Source organism: Mytilus galloprovincialis, chromosome 11 (genome assembly GCF_965363235.1).
Source record: "Mytilus galloprovincialis chromosome 11, xbMytGall1.hap1.1, whole genome shotgun sequence".
In the NCBI taxonomy this organism is placed as follows: domain Eukaryota; kingdom Metazoa; phylum Mollusca; class Bivalvia; order Mytilida; family Mytilidae; genus Mytilus; species Mytilus galloprovincialis.
The window spans coordinates 7,410,639-7,426,017 of record NC_134848.1 but is presented as its reverse complement, the minus strand read 5'-3'; positions in this window follow the sequence as shown (position 1 = coordinate 7,426,017).

Below are 15,379 nucleotides of genomic sequence, written 5' to 3'. Positions count from 1 at the left end.
TGGCCCAGACATAGCGAGGTTCCGTGGTCGGTTGGAAAAGCTAAGGGGGATGCAGCATTTATTGGAAAAGGAAATTCCGAAAAAACTGACAGCAACAAAATTAAGGAAGTCGGTATCAACGTCAATCAGAGAGTCTCACCCTGAGTTGCGAGAAAAACTTGCCAATCATATTAACCATCTAGCAACAACTGCTGACAAATATTATGTAATAAAAAATCTACCAGAGACAAATCATTAGAGATGTCTAATGTAATACACCAACAAATGACAGGACATGTAGAAAAACTATGGTTGAAGAAACGTACAGATATCAAATAAATTTAGAGATGTATGGATGGAGAATGGTAAGGAGTCATTATATTTATTTATGAAAATAATAATCTTGCAGACTACTTATGGAACTGGAAGTCCTTTCTGGCAGTTTTGCCATGTTATAAAAATACCCTCACCTTCTTTTTTCTGTCAAATCTTGTACATTCAGTCAAAAACATAGGCAACTTCTCTTCCCAAATTTAAAATTCTCTGTACATAAATTTGGTAATGGAACTGTCGTGTTTGATACCTTACTGCAATAGTTGGTAACTAACTGCGGTAATTAAAAGCCTATTTGTGCTAGCATGACCAAACTGAGTATTGGCGATTAACACGTGATGGTCTGTAAATTAACTGAAAAAGTTGCAAAAAAGTACAGAGCAGAAGGGGGTAGGAGCGGTCATGATCCCGAAATCCCGGTCTTAAAAACACTCAATCCCGAGGTCCCGAAATTAAATAAGTAAAAATCCTGGATCCCGAAATTTGAAAAAAAAAGATTTCCCGGATCCCGAAATCCCGAGCTTAAAAACACCCGATCCCGGAGTCCCGTTAAAGGTCCTATCCCCCCTCAAGTATGTTTAATCCAGGGCTGAAATAAAATTTTACGAGTTAAAAGGTCGTTCATCTATTTTTGACTCGGGCGAATCATACTATTCGAATATGTTGAAAGGCCATCAAAATACCGAGGATATATTTGTATTAGCTAGACTCGATTTTGGTCTTATCAAAATCATAAATGTAATTGAACAGAAAAGAAGAAAATGAAGAAATTTGCATGACCCAAAAATACCAAATTATTGTCACCCTTCCCTTTCATGAATTTGACCTACCGAATTAGACTATTTACCGGATTTGTAATCACATAAGCAACACGACAGGTGCCGCGTGTGGAGCAGGATCTGCTTACCCTTCCGGAGCACCTGAGATCACCCCTAGTTTTTGGTGGGGTTCGTGTTGTTTATTCTTTAGTTTTCTATGTTGTGTCACGTGTACTATTGTTTTTTCTGTTTGTGTTTTTCATTTTTAGCCATTGCGTTGTCAGTTTGTTTTAGATTTATGAGTTTGACTGTCCCTTTGATATCTTTCGTCCCTCTTTTATACATTGAAGAAAATAACACTGAGTTTTTGCTTTATTTGATGATATTTGAATTATACTCGACAATGAAAACTTTACTTAATCTTTTAATTATGTCAATTGACAAACAGGCACACAAAGCGTGGGTTTGCGTTAACGCCTATAGTGCCTGTTTATTTTGTTCACGCATCGCTGTCAATGTAACGAAATTTGAATAAATCAACCGTATGCTAAATCCATACACATTTCAAAATGGTAAAGATGCACTCCATACAAACACAAATAAATTAAATTATCAATAACACCACGGTTGTGCCAAAAAGAATAGGCTTTTCATCATGATCTTTGATTTTCTCTTGTAAAAGTGTTTATTATTCGACCTGTTGATACTGTTTATAATGCTTTTTTGTTATTTTTTATTTATATGGATCTTGTCTGTACACCAGCTTTCATTATTTGTAATATCTTAAATTTTTTACTTATTCTTACAACATTTGTATAAACTTCAAGATTATAAAAAACCGGTTTTTTTCTAAATTGAACATTGATTGGTTAAATATTTCTCAGTCATGTCCTGTGTTTGAATTTGTTTGTTAGCTTTTTGGTCATGAATGTTTGTCTCTAATATTTAATTAACTGTGCATTTGTATTCAGATATCGCAGATCAAATTTATTCGTTCATTGTTTAACCATACTTAAGTCTGCCAATTGATATTTTATCGTATGTTTTTCTTTGTTGTGATGTTATGCTATTGTTTCAGAAAAAGGGAGAAGGTTTGGATCCATTAAAACGTTTAATCCCGCTGCAAATGTTTGCACCTGTCCTAAGTCAGGAATCTGATGTACAGTAGTTGTCGTTTGTTTATGTAATATATACGTGTTTCTCGTTTCTCGTTTCTCGTTTTGTTTATATAGATTAGACCGTTGGTTTTCCCGTTTGAATGGTTTTACACTAGTAATTTTGGGGCCCTTTATAGCTTGTTGTTCGGTGTGAGCCAAGGCTCCGTGTTGAAGGCCGTACTTTAACCTATAATGGTTTACTTTTCAAATTGTTATTTGTATGGAGAGTTGTCTCATTGGCACTCACACCACATCTTCCTATATCTATTAGTACCGTGCCTATGTCACAGATTCACTCCGACCTAACAAGTGTCCAATAATGACAAGTAACCAACTGTCGTATATCTGACTTGTTACAGAAATTTTCGAATGTAGAAAAAAATGAACCTGGTTTAAAGTCTATCTTTACAACTCCTTATAACAGTTGCATCAGATTCCTTTTATTGCATTAAACAAAAGGGGTCTGTAGTAGGTGACCTGTTGCAAAGCAAAATGTCTGCCCCTGTCCAATATACTAGTACCCTCATTTTAGAGTGACCGTAAAAAATCTCAGACCTTCATCCCAAATGGCCTCTTTTATATTGTATTAAAAGTAACTGAACATTCATAAATTTTGTCACTGGACTTTTAAAAGAAAATTTATAGAAAATACACAGCCTTTAACCTTGCACACTCATTTTTGGCAATTTTATGACTGATAGATACAGAATAATTGCATGCAGTGCTAACAATGATTCCCTATAAACAAGTTGATTAATGTAGTTATTGCTTAAAACAAATAAAAATTTGGACTTAATCAAGTCCACCTTACAGGGTGCGCTCGACTTTAGTGACTCAGCACGAGGTATTTGGGAATTTACAGGTTGGTTAGAACATTTTGCAGAAAATAAACACAAGAACATCATAGAAAGGCAAGTGAATGATCTATGTTTCAAATTTAATAACGAAAATCTCTGAATAATAGGCTGTGGATTTTCAATTTAAGTCTTGATTTATTCGTCACAAAGTACTCTTTTTCTAGTAAATGCAATGGAACATGAAATAATTGTGCTTTCCATCGAGTTTCCCCTTGATATATGTACTTAATGGCCTATCTCTATTATTCATTATATCTGTAGTTTTGATACAATTGAATTTTTTAAAATTCGTACCAAAATGGCTACAGAAGGGGGTCATAAACTTTAAAATAAATGGTCGCACCACTAACGACAAGGTCAGAGAAATCATAAAAACTAGGAAACTGCAGTTACATTACAAGTGTATATAATAATTAAAAAGTCTTCAGAGATTAATTGAAGGTCTTTCCACCCGAAACGATATATTATGACAGGAAAGCATTAAAATAAGGTTTGAAATATCGTGTCCAGGTTGATGACTTATTGTAAATGCGACACGAATGAAAGTTTTCCAAAGTGCTACTCTTTCTGGACACGGTTTTAAACTTTTGTGAGTTTACCCGTCCTACTGAATAAACACATTAGCTATTGTTCTGTGTTGTTTCACTGGGACCTTTAAGCGAAATAAATCACTCGTTGATTAAAGAGGGACGGACTGCACCAACATATTTTACTGATGTTATTTCAACTGACCGGGCTTGTGTTTTAATTTGCATGAGAACATGTGGTAAACCGTTCCATGGTTGTGACCACATCTTCCTGGTTACAGGCCCAGAATATGACTTTAAAATTCTGGCCAATAACCTTTTCTCGTCAGTCATTGTTGCAATTTTCAATGAGGTTTTGTTTGTTGTTGTTCTCGGAGCAGTCTGAAAATATATCAAGATCCGACATCAGATTATTTTATGTTAAATAACTTCAAGGTACGATTCTGGCCAGGTTGGCACTTAACAAGATTACATTAAATTTTCAAAATAAAGTAGTTACTTACACAAGACATTTGGTTATATATGAAAATATGTACCATTGATTGGTTATACATATAAAAAAATTAATTGACGAATTTGCCTCAATATTTGTTTTTATTATTTTGAACTAATATATTCTGATAACTACAAATTCCTGGATCCGCCCCTGTACACTCTGCACTTTGAGAATTGTGAACTTTACAGACGCCCTCCTCTACAACCATTTGAACTTCATTTGGAATGATCTTCATTTGGAATAATGGGATTTCTTCAATACATGAGGTAAAATGGTGAATACTTGGGTACTAGCTTGCTTAGAGGTATTGTAGGCAAATGCACATTTTGGTACAAACTTTTCCCATTAACTGGCTTTTTCCTCAACAGTTTAATTCAACATTGGCCTTCATATTTGATTGTTTCTCTCACATCTTCCGTTAGATTGTGGATGGTAAGGAGTTGTACGAATGTGTTTATATCCATAATGTTCCTGTAAAAAAGCAGTTAATGTCATTAAATTCACACCCGTTGTCACTGACCAGTTCAAGAGGAAGGCCTTGTCTACAAAATAAAACATATACTCTACCACTAACATCAGATACTTATTTCCTTTTAAGCGGAAACACTTTTAAATGGTTAGAAAAGTAATCAATAATAAAATTAACGGTACTAATTTTCTTGCACCAGATGCGCATTTCGACAAAACATCTCTCTTCAGTGATGCTCGTGGCCGAAATATTTGAAATCCAAAGCCTATATAAAAGATGAAGAGCGGTATACTACTGTTGCCTTTATAATCCGAAAGGTCCAAAAAGTATAGCCAAATCCGTGAAAGGAATCAGAGCTTTGCATGGGGGAGATACATTCCTTAATTTATAATAATTTCTAATATTTTGTAACAACAAATTTTAATAACACAAAAAAATCCGTATTTTCATGCCAGTACCAAAGTACTGGCTACTGGGCTGGTGATACCCTCGGGGACTAATAGTCCACCAGCAGAGACATCGACCCAGTGGTAGTAATAAAATTAACGGTACTAATTTTCTTGCACCAGATGCGCATTTCGACAATACATGTCTCTTCAGTGATGCTCGTGGTCGAAATATTTGAAATCCAAAGCTTATATAAAAGATGAAAAGCTATAATCCAATCCGTGAAAGGAATCAGAGCTTTGCATGGGGGAGATACATTCCTTAATTTATAATAATTTAATAATATTTTGTAACAGCAAATTTTAATAACACAAAAAAATCCGTATTTTTATGCCAGTACCAAAGTACTGGCTACTGGGCTGGTGATACCCTCGGGGACTAATAGTCCACCAGCAGAGGCATCGACCCAGTGGTAGTAATAAAATTAACGGTACTAATTTTCTTGCACCAGATGCGCATTTCGACAATACATGTCTTTAGTGATGCTCGTGGCCGAAATATTTGAAATCCAAAGCTTATATAAAAGACGAAGAGCTATAATCCGAAAGGTCCAAAAGGTATAGCCAAATCCGTGAAAGGAACCAGAGCTTTACATGGGGGAGATACATTCCTTAATTAATAATAATTTGTAATATTTTGAAACAGCAAATTTTAATAACACAAAAAATACGTATTTTCATGCCAGTACCAAAGTACTGGCTACTGGGCTGGTGATACCCTCGGGGACTAATAGTCCACCAGCAGAGGCATCGACCCAGTGGTAGTAATAAAATTAACGGTACTAATTTTCTTGCACCAGATGCACATTTCGACAATACATGTCTTTTCAGTGATGCTCGTGGCTGAAAGATGTCTTTCAGTTTAATTAAATACCCTGCAATTATTATGCTTACAGTTGTTGTCCATTCGTTCGGCGTGTTTTACCATTTTCATTAAAGCAGGGACTGATTATTCATTTTCAAAACTATATATATAATATTCGAAAACATACATGTCCAATGTATAGTTTAGTCAATATGTACCATTTAATCAGAATAAATCATTATCCTCTGCAGAAATGAATCTTTTATATTTCCAACTGCATATACATGTATTGCATTGAATTGATTGATTGTTGGTTGCTTAACGTCCAGTTGCAAATATTATATTTCATGCAAATTCAGGACGAGGACAAGTTCACAATAAATACAATAGGTAGGTTGATACAGGTTGCAACAGGCCACCTACGGACCCATCGTAGAGTTGTTGCTATGGTTCTTAACGTGCTTAAAGTGTACATGAGGCATCGGATTTAACGTCCCCCTTCTGACCGGACGTGACTGCAAACTTGATACATCTAGCACAGCCAAACGGACGCCCAACTAAGGCAAACGTTTTACTGCCGGTCGGGAGAAGACTGAGTGACCATATTTCTATACCCTAGCAACCCTTTGCATCAATTGGCTAAGTCATGCGAGTTTGTGTATTCTCTTGACTGAATGAGCGGACAACTTTGCTGGCGTACGAAGGTCTGTTTGATACAAGGAGGTCAATCGAAACTTCTGGGTAACTGTTGGTTCTTTCTGTTCTAATTTTAATAATATTTTGTCTTTAAGGTAAACAGGGCAGTCCCTGGACGATGAAAAATTGGACTGAGCACAGGTTACGCATTTACAGACCTGTTTACCCATTCTGATGTCTATCAGTAGAATTGTCAGTAGTTTTGCAATGTTGTCAGTAGTACTCTGGTTGAGTGCCGCGTAGCAGCACGAACCTTCTAGGGGGTTATGGGGCATGACCCCCTCCCCCCCCCCCCCCCCCCAAGAAAATTTTGAAAAATTAGATGCAGTCTTATTCAGACATGTTTGGAACAAAGATTTTGACCAAGATTATAGAGAACTAGAGATAAAGGATACTACAGATACAGTTAAGTCGGCTTCATATCTTGACTTACATCTAGAAATTGACAATGAGGGTCGGTTGAAAACAAAACTTTACGACAAAAGAGATGATTTCAGCTTTCCAATTGTGAACTTTCCATTTCTAAGTAGCAACATTCCAGCAGCACCTGCATACGGGGTATATATCTCCCAATTGATACGATATTCCCGTGCTTGCATTTCCTATCATGATTTTCTTGATAGAGGTTTGCTGCTCACAAGGAAGCTATTAAACCAAGAGTTCCAAATGGTAAAGTTGAAATCATCCCTTCGTAAATTTTACGGACGCCATCACGAGTTGGTTGACCGTTATGGAATAACCGTTTCACAAATGATATCGGATATGTTCCTTACGTCGTAACTACAATCCCCTTCCCTTTCATGAATATGACCTACCGAATTAGACTATTTACCGGATTTGTAATCACTTAAGCAACACGACGGGTGCCACATGTGGAGCAGGATCTGCTTACCCTTCCGGAGCACCTGAGATCACCCCTAGTTTTTGGTGGGGTTCGTGTTGTTTATTCTTTGGTTTTCTATGTTGTGTCGTGTGTGCTGTTGTTTTTCTGTTTGTCTTTTTTTTTTTGGCCATGGCGTTGTCAGTTTGTTTTGGATTTATGAGTTTGACTGTCCCTTTGGTATCTTTCGTCCCTTTTTTATATCCTATAATTTGCATGATTTGACCAAAAATATTCAGAAAAAGTCTAACTTTCATAACAAATTTGGGCAGCACGGCTCCTAGAAAATCAACATTTCCCATTTTTTTAAAGCAAATTAAGGCCTTGAAAGATTGGGCAATTGAGGAAGAGCTTGCACTAAGGAGGAGGGCAGTTCCCCTTATCCTAAAGGAACATCTTCTTAGCACAGTGAATAGACTTTACAAAAAATAAATTTACTTACCAGCCCCTCGTTCACATATGAAGCAGTAAACAAATGTTGGGCCCTTCTTCGAAACCCCAAAAGAAGGGAAAGTTTCCCTGTAACAATCTCTGAATTTTTGGCATGATTACTTTGCCGATGTTGGTCCGGTTGTAGTATTATTATTATTGTCATCAGTGGTCGTCCTCTTGGACATGCTTTCAATTTACTTTGTCTTATATGGGCTTCAAAGCATTGATATTCTAATTAATTCAATCGTTTAACTGATCAACATCAAAATTTTACGGATTTTGAAACGAAACGATTTTTTTTTCAAACCCGTAGTTTTTGGTATGACAATCGTAGTCCGTATTTTTTCACTAAAATCGTAGATGTAAACACCTCTGCATTTAGTAGATTCAGAGTTACAGTTTGTTCCCTCGTGTCCTTCGTCAGAATCCTTGAATCATCTCTGCGTACCACGACAGTGTTTGCTTCCATGACCAAACTTTTTACAAGTAAAGCATCGAATTTGGTTAGGGATAAACATGTCAACTCTTGATTCCTACACGGGTGTTAATGCTATATTTTCGAAAAAATGAGAAAATGATGCTTAAATTTCAACTTTTTTAATAAAAAGACTTTTTGACTCATTTATAGTGTAATTTGTTTTATTTTTTAGTTTTGCTAGTATGTTGACACCATAAATTTTCGTTTTCAAAAATATCATTCTCAATTTATCACGTGACACTCAAAATCTATTTATAAACGTAAAAACAGTAAACTCAAAAGTGCTAGCGTGTAGACACTCTTGTTTTTCTAAGTATTGTTATCTGTGGATAGCTTATAAACGGTCTGGTGGTCCGCATGAAATTCTCAAGGCTGCTTTTGAAGTCGACAAAACTCTCACAAATAGAGAAAATTCATGGTCTTATAAACTATCTGAATTAATGAAATATATTGGAATACCATTTGACAAGCATTGTAATAGTAATTTCAAACAGAAACTAGAAGACTTCTATAAAAATAAAATTATATTTTTAACTTTCTAAGATAAAAGATGGAAACTGTGGTAAACTTTTATTTTTTAGTAAAATTTAAACAACAAGAATATTTTAATATTCCTAAATACCTTGGAAAAAAACTCACTAAATTAAGAATAAGTGCACACTCATTAGCAATAGAAACTGGGAGGTATGCAAGACCAAAAATACCATCTAATGAGAGATTTTGTAAATTTTGCACAGGAAAAATTGAATGTCCGCAATATAACAAAATTAGATCTAAATATAAAATTAATGATATTAATTCAAATAATTTGGATGAAAATTTTACCAAAATGTTAAATCCTATGTCTGAAAAGGAATTAAAATCTATTTGTATGTATATTGAAGAAGCTCTTGATTTGAGAAACCACTATACCGTTTCATCAGATAATAATCTTTTACGGTAGTTTGTGCATATACTTATAGATTATCGGTGATCATCTCAACGAGATTGATTTTCTCGCTTGAGCCGGGACGGCGAAAGCGAGAAAGGTAACCGAGTTGAGATTAACAATGATAATCTTTTTATCGCTATTTTACCTATGACGACGTTGTCAATTTCATGTCAATTTCGTTAGCAACGCCCCGTGCATGCTTAGTTTCTAGCGATAATTTTCCATCTCAAGCGAGTCAAATGATACGAAAATTATCACAGCTATTTAAGGAATGTCTTCAATCACCGTGGTGTTAAGAAGGGTGTGTCGGAATCATTCAACAAAGTGCACAAGTTTTTAGAGTTGTTGACAGAGGGCTATGCATGTCTTATGGCCATGAATATTTTGGGAATGACAAGTTTAAACAGCAACGGACGAACACATATGACTCTGAATGACCTTTCCAAACAAATTATAGAGACGGTTTGGGTAGAACCAACTATGGAGGCACACTGCAAGACAATTTGGTACAACGATATCTCAGTAGCCCGAGTTCGCAAATTAACAGATCTTACATTACAAGTTTGTCACATGCTAAGACTTGCATTTAAGATATCTCTCTTTCTAGACTTAAACAAGAACGTTTATTTGTACTGTTTATATCTTAATGATCTGAGAAAGTTTGGTAATAAATTCTATACAATTATTTGTAAAATATAGTCAATTGTAGGTTACAATGTATATCTAAATAATTATCCAAAAAGTTGTAAAATTTACTGAAAAAAATTATTTTATAATAATTATCCAAAAAGTTTTTATCTAACTATGGTTGGTTCAAGTAAATTTTTAATATAATTGTGTTCTCAATTTTGATGAAATCATTTTTAAATATAACAATTAATCAATTAAGAAACTGACCAACCAAAGATTACAGCTTATAAAATTGTTTAAAAAAAAATACCGTTTTAAGGAAATATTTAATAATTAATCTAACAAGTTATTGAATCTTGTGAAATATAATACACTCATCATTATCGAAAATGACAGATTTAAAGTAACATCTAAGATAATTATTTGGAACAAATGAACGATTTAAGGTAACATCAAAGCAATTGTCCGAAAACATAGTCATTTTTAGCTCACCTGGCCCGAAAGGCCCAGTGAGCTTATGCCATCACTTGGCTGGCGTCCGTCGTCGTCTGTCGTCGTAAACTATTTCAAGAATCTTCTCCTCCGAAACTACTAGGCCAAATACTTCCAAACTTTAACTGAATGTTCCTTAGGGTATCTAGTTTATAAATTGTATCCGAAGTTTTGATCTATCAACAAACATGGTCGCCATTGCTAAAAATAGAACATAGGGGTCAAATGCAGTTTTTGGCTTATATCTCAAAAACGAAAGCATTTAGATCAAATCTGACATGGGTAAAAATGTTCATTAGGTCAAGATCTATCAGCACTGGAATTTTCATATGAATCGAACAACCCATTGTTGGGTTGCTGCCACTTAATTGGTAATTTTAAGGATATTTTGCAGCTTTTGGTCATTATCTTGAATATTATTATAGATAAAGATAAACTGTATACAGCAAAAATGATCAGCAAAGTAAGATCTACAAATAAGTTAATATGACAAAAATTGTCAATTGACCCCTTAAGGGGTTATTGTCCTTTAATGACAATTTTCACAATTTGTTCATCATATTTGCTAACTTTAAAAAATCTTCTCCTCTAAAACTACTCAACCAAATTCAACCAAACTTCAACTGAATGATCAGTAGGGTGTATAAAATAAAGTTTGTGTTTTATTTTCTATTTCGTCAAAAAACATGGCCGTCATGGCTAAAAATAGAACACAGGGTAAAATGCAGTTTTTGGCTTTTATCTCAAAAACTCCAGCATTTAGAGCAAATAAGACAAGAAGTTAAAGTATTTATTAGGTCAAGGTCTACATGTCCTGAAATTTTCAGCCGAAATTGGGTAACTGGTTTTCAGGTATAATGCCCCTGAATTGATGATTTTAAAGAAATTTTGCAGTTTTTGGTTATTATCTTGAATATTATAGATACAGATAAACTGTTAATAGCAAAAATGTTAAGCAAAGTTAGATCTAAAAATAAGTCAATTTGACCAAAATTGTCAATTGACCCCTTAAGGAGTTATTGCCCTTTAAAGATTTTTTTCACAATTTGTTCATCATGTTGACTTACTTAATCTTCTCCTTTGAAACTGCTGTATCAATTTCAGCCAAACTTAGGCTAAATGAGTTTCAGAGTATCTAGTATACATTTTATATTTTATTTCCTGTATGTCAAGAATCATAGCTCCTATGGCTAAAATAGAACATAGGAAAAAATGATTTTTTTTTTTTGCTTTTGAAGAAAATAGGACGATTCAAAGAACATTTAAATAAATTGAAAAGCCAAAATAATCATTGATGAGAGATTTAACCAAAAAAATTAAGGTGAGCGATTCAGGCTCTTGAGAGCCTTTTGTTTAGAATAAAATGTAAAAAAATATAGATCAATAAACCGATTGCCGACTAGTTTCTTTATTATTATGAGGCTTACTTCATGCAGGAACTTCTTAGGAAGAAAGATAAGAAGTTAGCAATATCCTTTAACTCTACATCTTGACTTACATCTAGAAATTTACAATGAGGGTCGGTTGAAAACGAAACTTTACGACAAAAGAGATGATTTCAGCTTTTTAATTGTGAACTTTGCATTTTTAATTATATATCTCTCAATTAATACGATATTCCCGTGTTTTCATTTCCTATCATGATCTTCTTGATAAGAGGGTTGCTGCTCACAAGGAAGTTATCCCTTCGTAAATTTTATGGACGCCACCACGAGTTGCTTGACCGTTATGGAATAACCGTTTCACACATGATATCGGATATGTTCCTTACGTCCATCCTGTCGAGTTTTGCTTAAAAGTTTTTCCCATTTGGAAAAAAAAATTGCACCATCTCCTGGAGGACTTGGCTTTGGGTCAAACATTTACTCATCTGAACTGGTCTAGGTCCAATGTTGAACTGTTTGGTACTGGTTTTTTTTTGAGAATGTACTTATTTATTGAATAAGAAAAGGGCTGACTTAAAAAAATTACAGCCCTATTTTTTTTCCCTGATGTTGTTTTCTTCTGTAAAAATGGAATAAAATCAATTTATAAATCTTTTATGAATAGTTGAAACTTAATTAATTTTTTATGTTATAATATGAGCATACAAACATCATGTTTTATATTATAATACAAGCATATAAACATTTTTTTCATATTTAAAATGAACAAGATTATGCTAAGCATACCTCCCCTTTAACCCCCAATCCCGCCTGTAGGCCTGATGGCGACAACCATTTTTTGATAACCCGTATGACCCTCAATGATTTTTTTTAATTGCCCCATCTGAACTGTCCTGACAGCAGGGACTCCAATCAAGCAGTTCATGGTCCAAAAACTCTTCTCGGAAGTCTTTTTATAAAAATATGTCACTTTGAAAGCCGTTTAAGAGTTCAAAATAGGAAAATTTAATCAATACATGATCTTAGATAAACTGTACTGTCATGCTAACTGGTTTTCAGAATATTCTAAATTAATGAAAGAAATACCAAAACAGTGGTTACAAGAGCTAACTAAAGAAGAATCAATGAAAACAAAAGTTGCCATTGACTCCGAATACAAATTTAAAGATAAAAAAGGAAAAATGGCATCACTTAAAAACATTTCCTCCAAAGACATTTACATCTCCCTCTTAAATAGATATTATGAAAAACCAATAGGATTTAAAAAATGGGACAACACCAACAAACAAAAGACAACAAATGCTAAATTATATCTTTTATTATATACAAGATAATAAATTCAAAATGTTAAGATGGAAATTTCTGCACTACATTTTACCAACCAAACAATTACTTTTTCTTGGAAAATAACATAATATCATATCAATTAAATCACTTTTGTACGGATACAAAATAAACGATACAAGTTACTACAGTATAAATGATTTAATAACAATTATTCTTTTTACTGTATACAAAGGATACTATATATCCGAACAAAAAACAAAACAAATTAATATGTTTGAAATTTTCAAAAAAAAATTGCTTTAATATCATGAAATATTGATAAATAAAGAAGGCAAATATGGAAAATTCCATAATCTAGTTGCAGCAAAAATTAAATTAATTTCATAAATTAGAATTTATTATACATCATGTTATCATATTTCTATTCAGTTACATTATAACTATATATACATATTGTGCACTAATAAGTACTAACATATCAATAAAATGCTATATACTAACGTTAACGAGGCCGGGATAAGGTACCGGTACTTCATGTATCTCTAACAAATGTAAAATTCAAATTAAATATTGTAATACTTAAAAAAAAATAAAAAAATAGGAAAAACGTGTAAAGTAGCCACAACATGGAAGGAGCGGGCATCTTTTAATGGCCACTACGTTACAGTATTTCGTTAATGAAAATAATTTAGTATCTTGAGATTTCTGTAGGTCCCGATTCTTAATAGAAATGTTTTTAGTTTCAGACTGGGCCACGAAGTTTCTCCCTTGGAAATAAAGGGAGGGTCAAACAGATTGGTTTGGCAAAAGGGGAATTAACTGGCATGTAGCAGTATGAGGTATATAACAGTTGCTGAATCGACTTATCGAAATTTAATCCTTCTACAGGCAAAAAACTTCTTTGATGTGTGGAACTCTATTTACTGTACAGAACCAGTTACAACTTTTTTCTTCTGCATTTGTATGCTCAGTGTCTTTATGGAAGAGATAGTATTCAACTTCAATTGTATTGTTTTGTCCAGGAAGCTTTAGTGTATTGGATTTTTTTTTCTTGAATTTAGTACATGATCGACTATACACAACACGACAATTTCTCAATACTTTGTCATGTTTGAACTTCTTTTCTCTCTCATATAGCACTCCCGCTGGTTCGTAACCTTGATCTTTAACTAACTTTTTAAGTGTATTTTAATTTTTGAACCGCTCTGTTTTTTGCACAATGTTTAGGCCTAAACCGGGTATTGTCGAAATGCGCATCTGGTGCAAGAAATTGGAACCGTTAATTTTATCACTACCACTGAGTCGATGCCTCTGCTGGTGGACTATTAATCCCCGAGGGTATCACCAGTACATCGGTACTGGCATGAAAATACGGATTTTTTGTGTTATTAAAATTTGCTGTTACAAAATATTAGAAATTTTTATACATTAAGGAATGTATCTTCCTCATGCAAAGCTCTGATTTCTCTCACAGATTTGGCTATACTTTTTTGACCTTTTGGAGAATCCTTGATGTGGTCAATATCCGGATGAAAACTCTCTGTTGGCATAAGATGCGACGTGCACAATTTGAATTGTTTTTTTCTTCTTCATTTAATTGAAATACAATATTGATGTGAAGATCTAGAGCTACTGATGGTTTAAGACCATTCACAGAAAAAAAAGCAAACATTTGATATGTACTGCCTGTGTTTCACGGTTTCAGTGTTTGGCAAGAGGTTCGTCAAATGAGTTCATCACAATCCACAAACTTTGGAGAGAAAATGCACTTCATATTACTATCTACCTTGATATATCTTATTTTTACCAACATTATAATGGTTTTATCAGCATGATCAGTGTCTACATTTCGTCTGCACTTTATTTTGGGCATTAACCCTTGTACTTCCTGTTGTTTGCAATGTGATGAAAGCAAAATATGTATAGTATAAACAATTCAGATAAACAATACATTGGGGATCGAAGTTATATGCTCCCTTAACATTTGAAAAAAATGTATTGAATAATTACTGGCTTTTTTAAAGAACTGGTCACTATTTCCCATCCGAAAATAACTGGAGAGGCTGACTTGATAATTGGATGACAGATTGGACACTGACTTTTTGTTCAGTTTTGTACGGGTTTTTTTTGGTGGTGGGGGGTATTTTCACAGAAAAAGATAGAGTTAGATTGAAAATTTTTTCATGGGCACACTTTTTGTTGACGTCTCCAAGTTTATAAACCTGACTGTGACAAATTCTACCTAAAGCAGATATTAAAGGGGTGGGTAGGCAAAACTTTTTTGATCAATCAATTTATGTTCATTAACTCTTAGCATTTCTCTCGATCCAGCATATTTAAA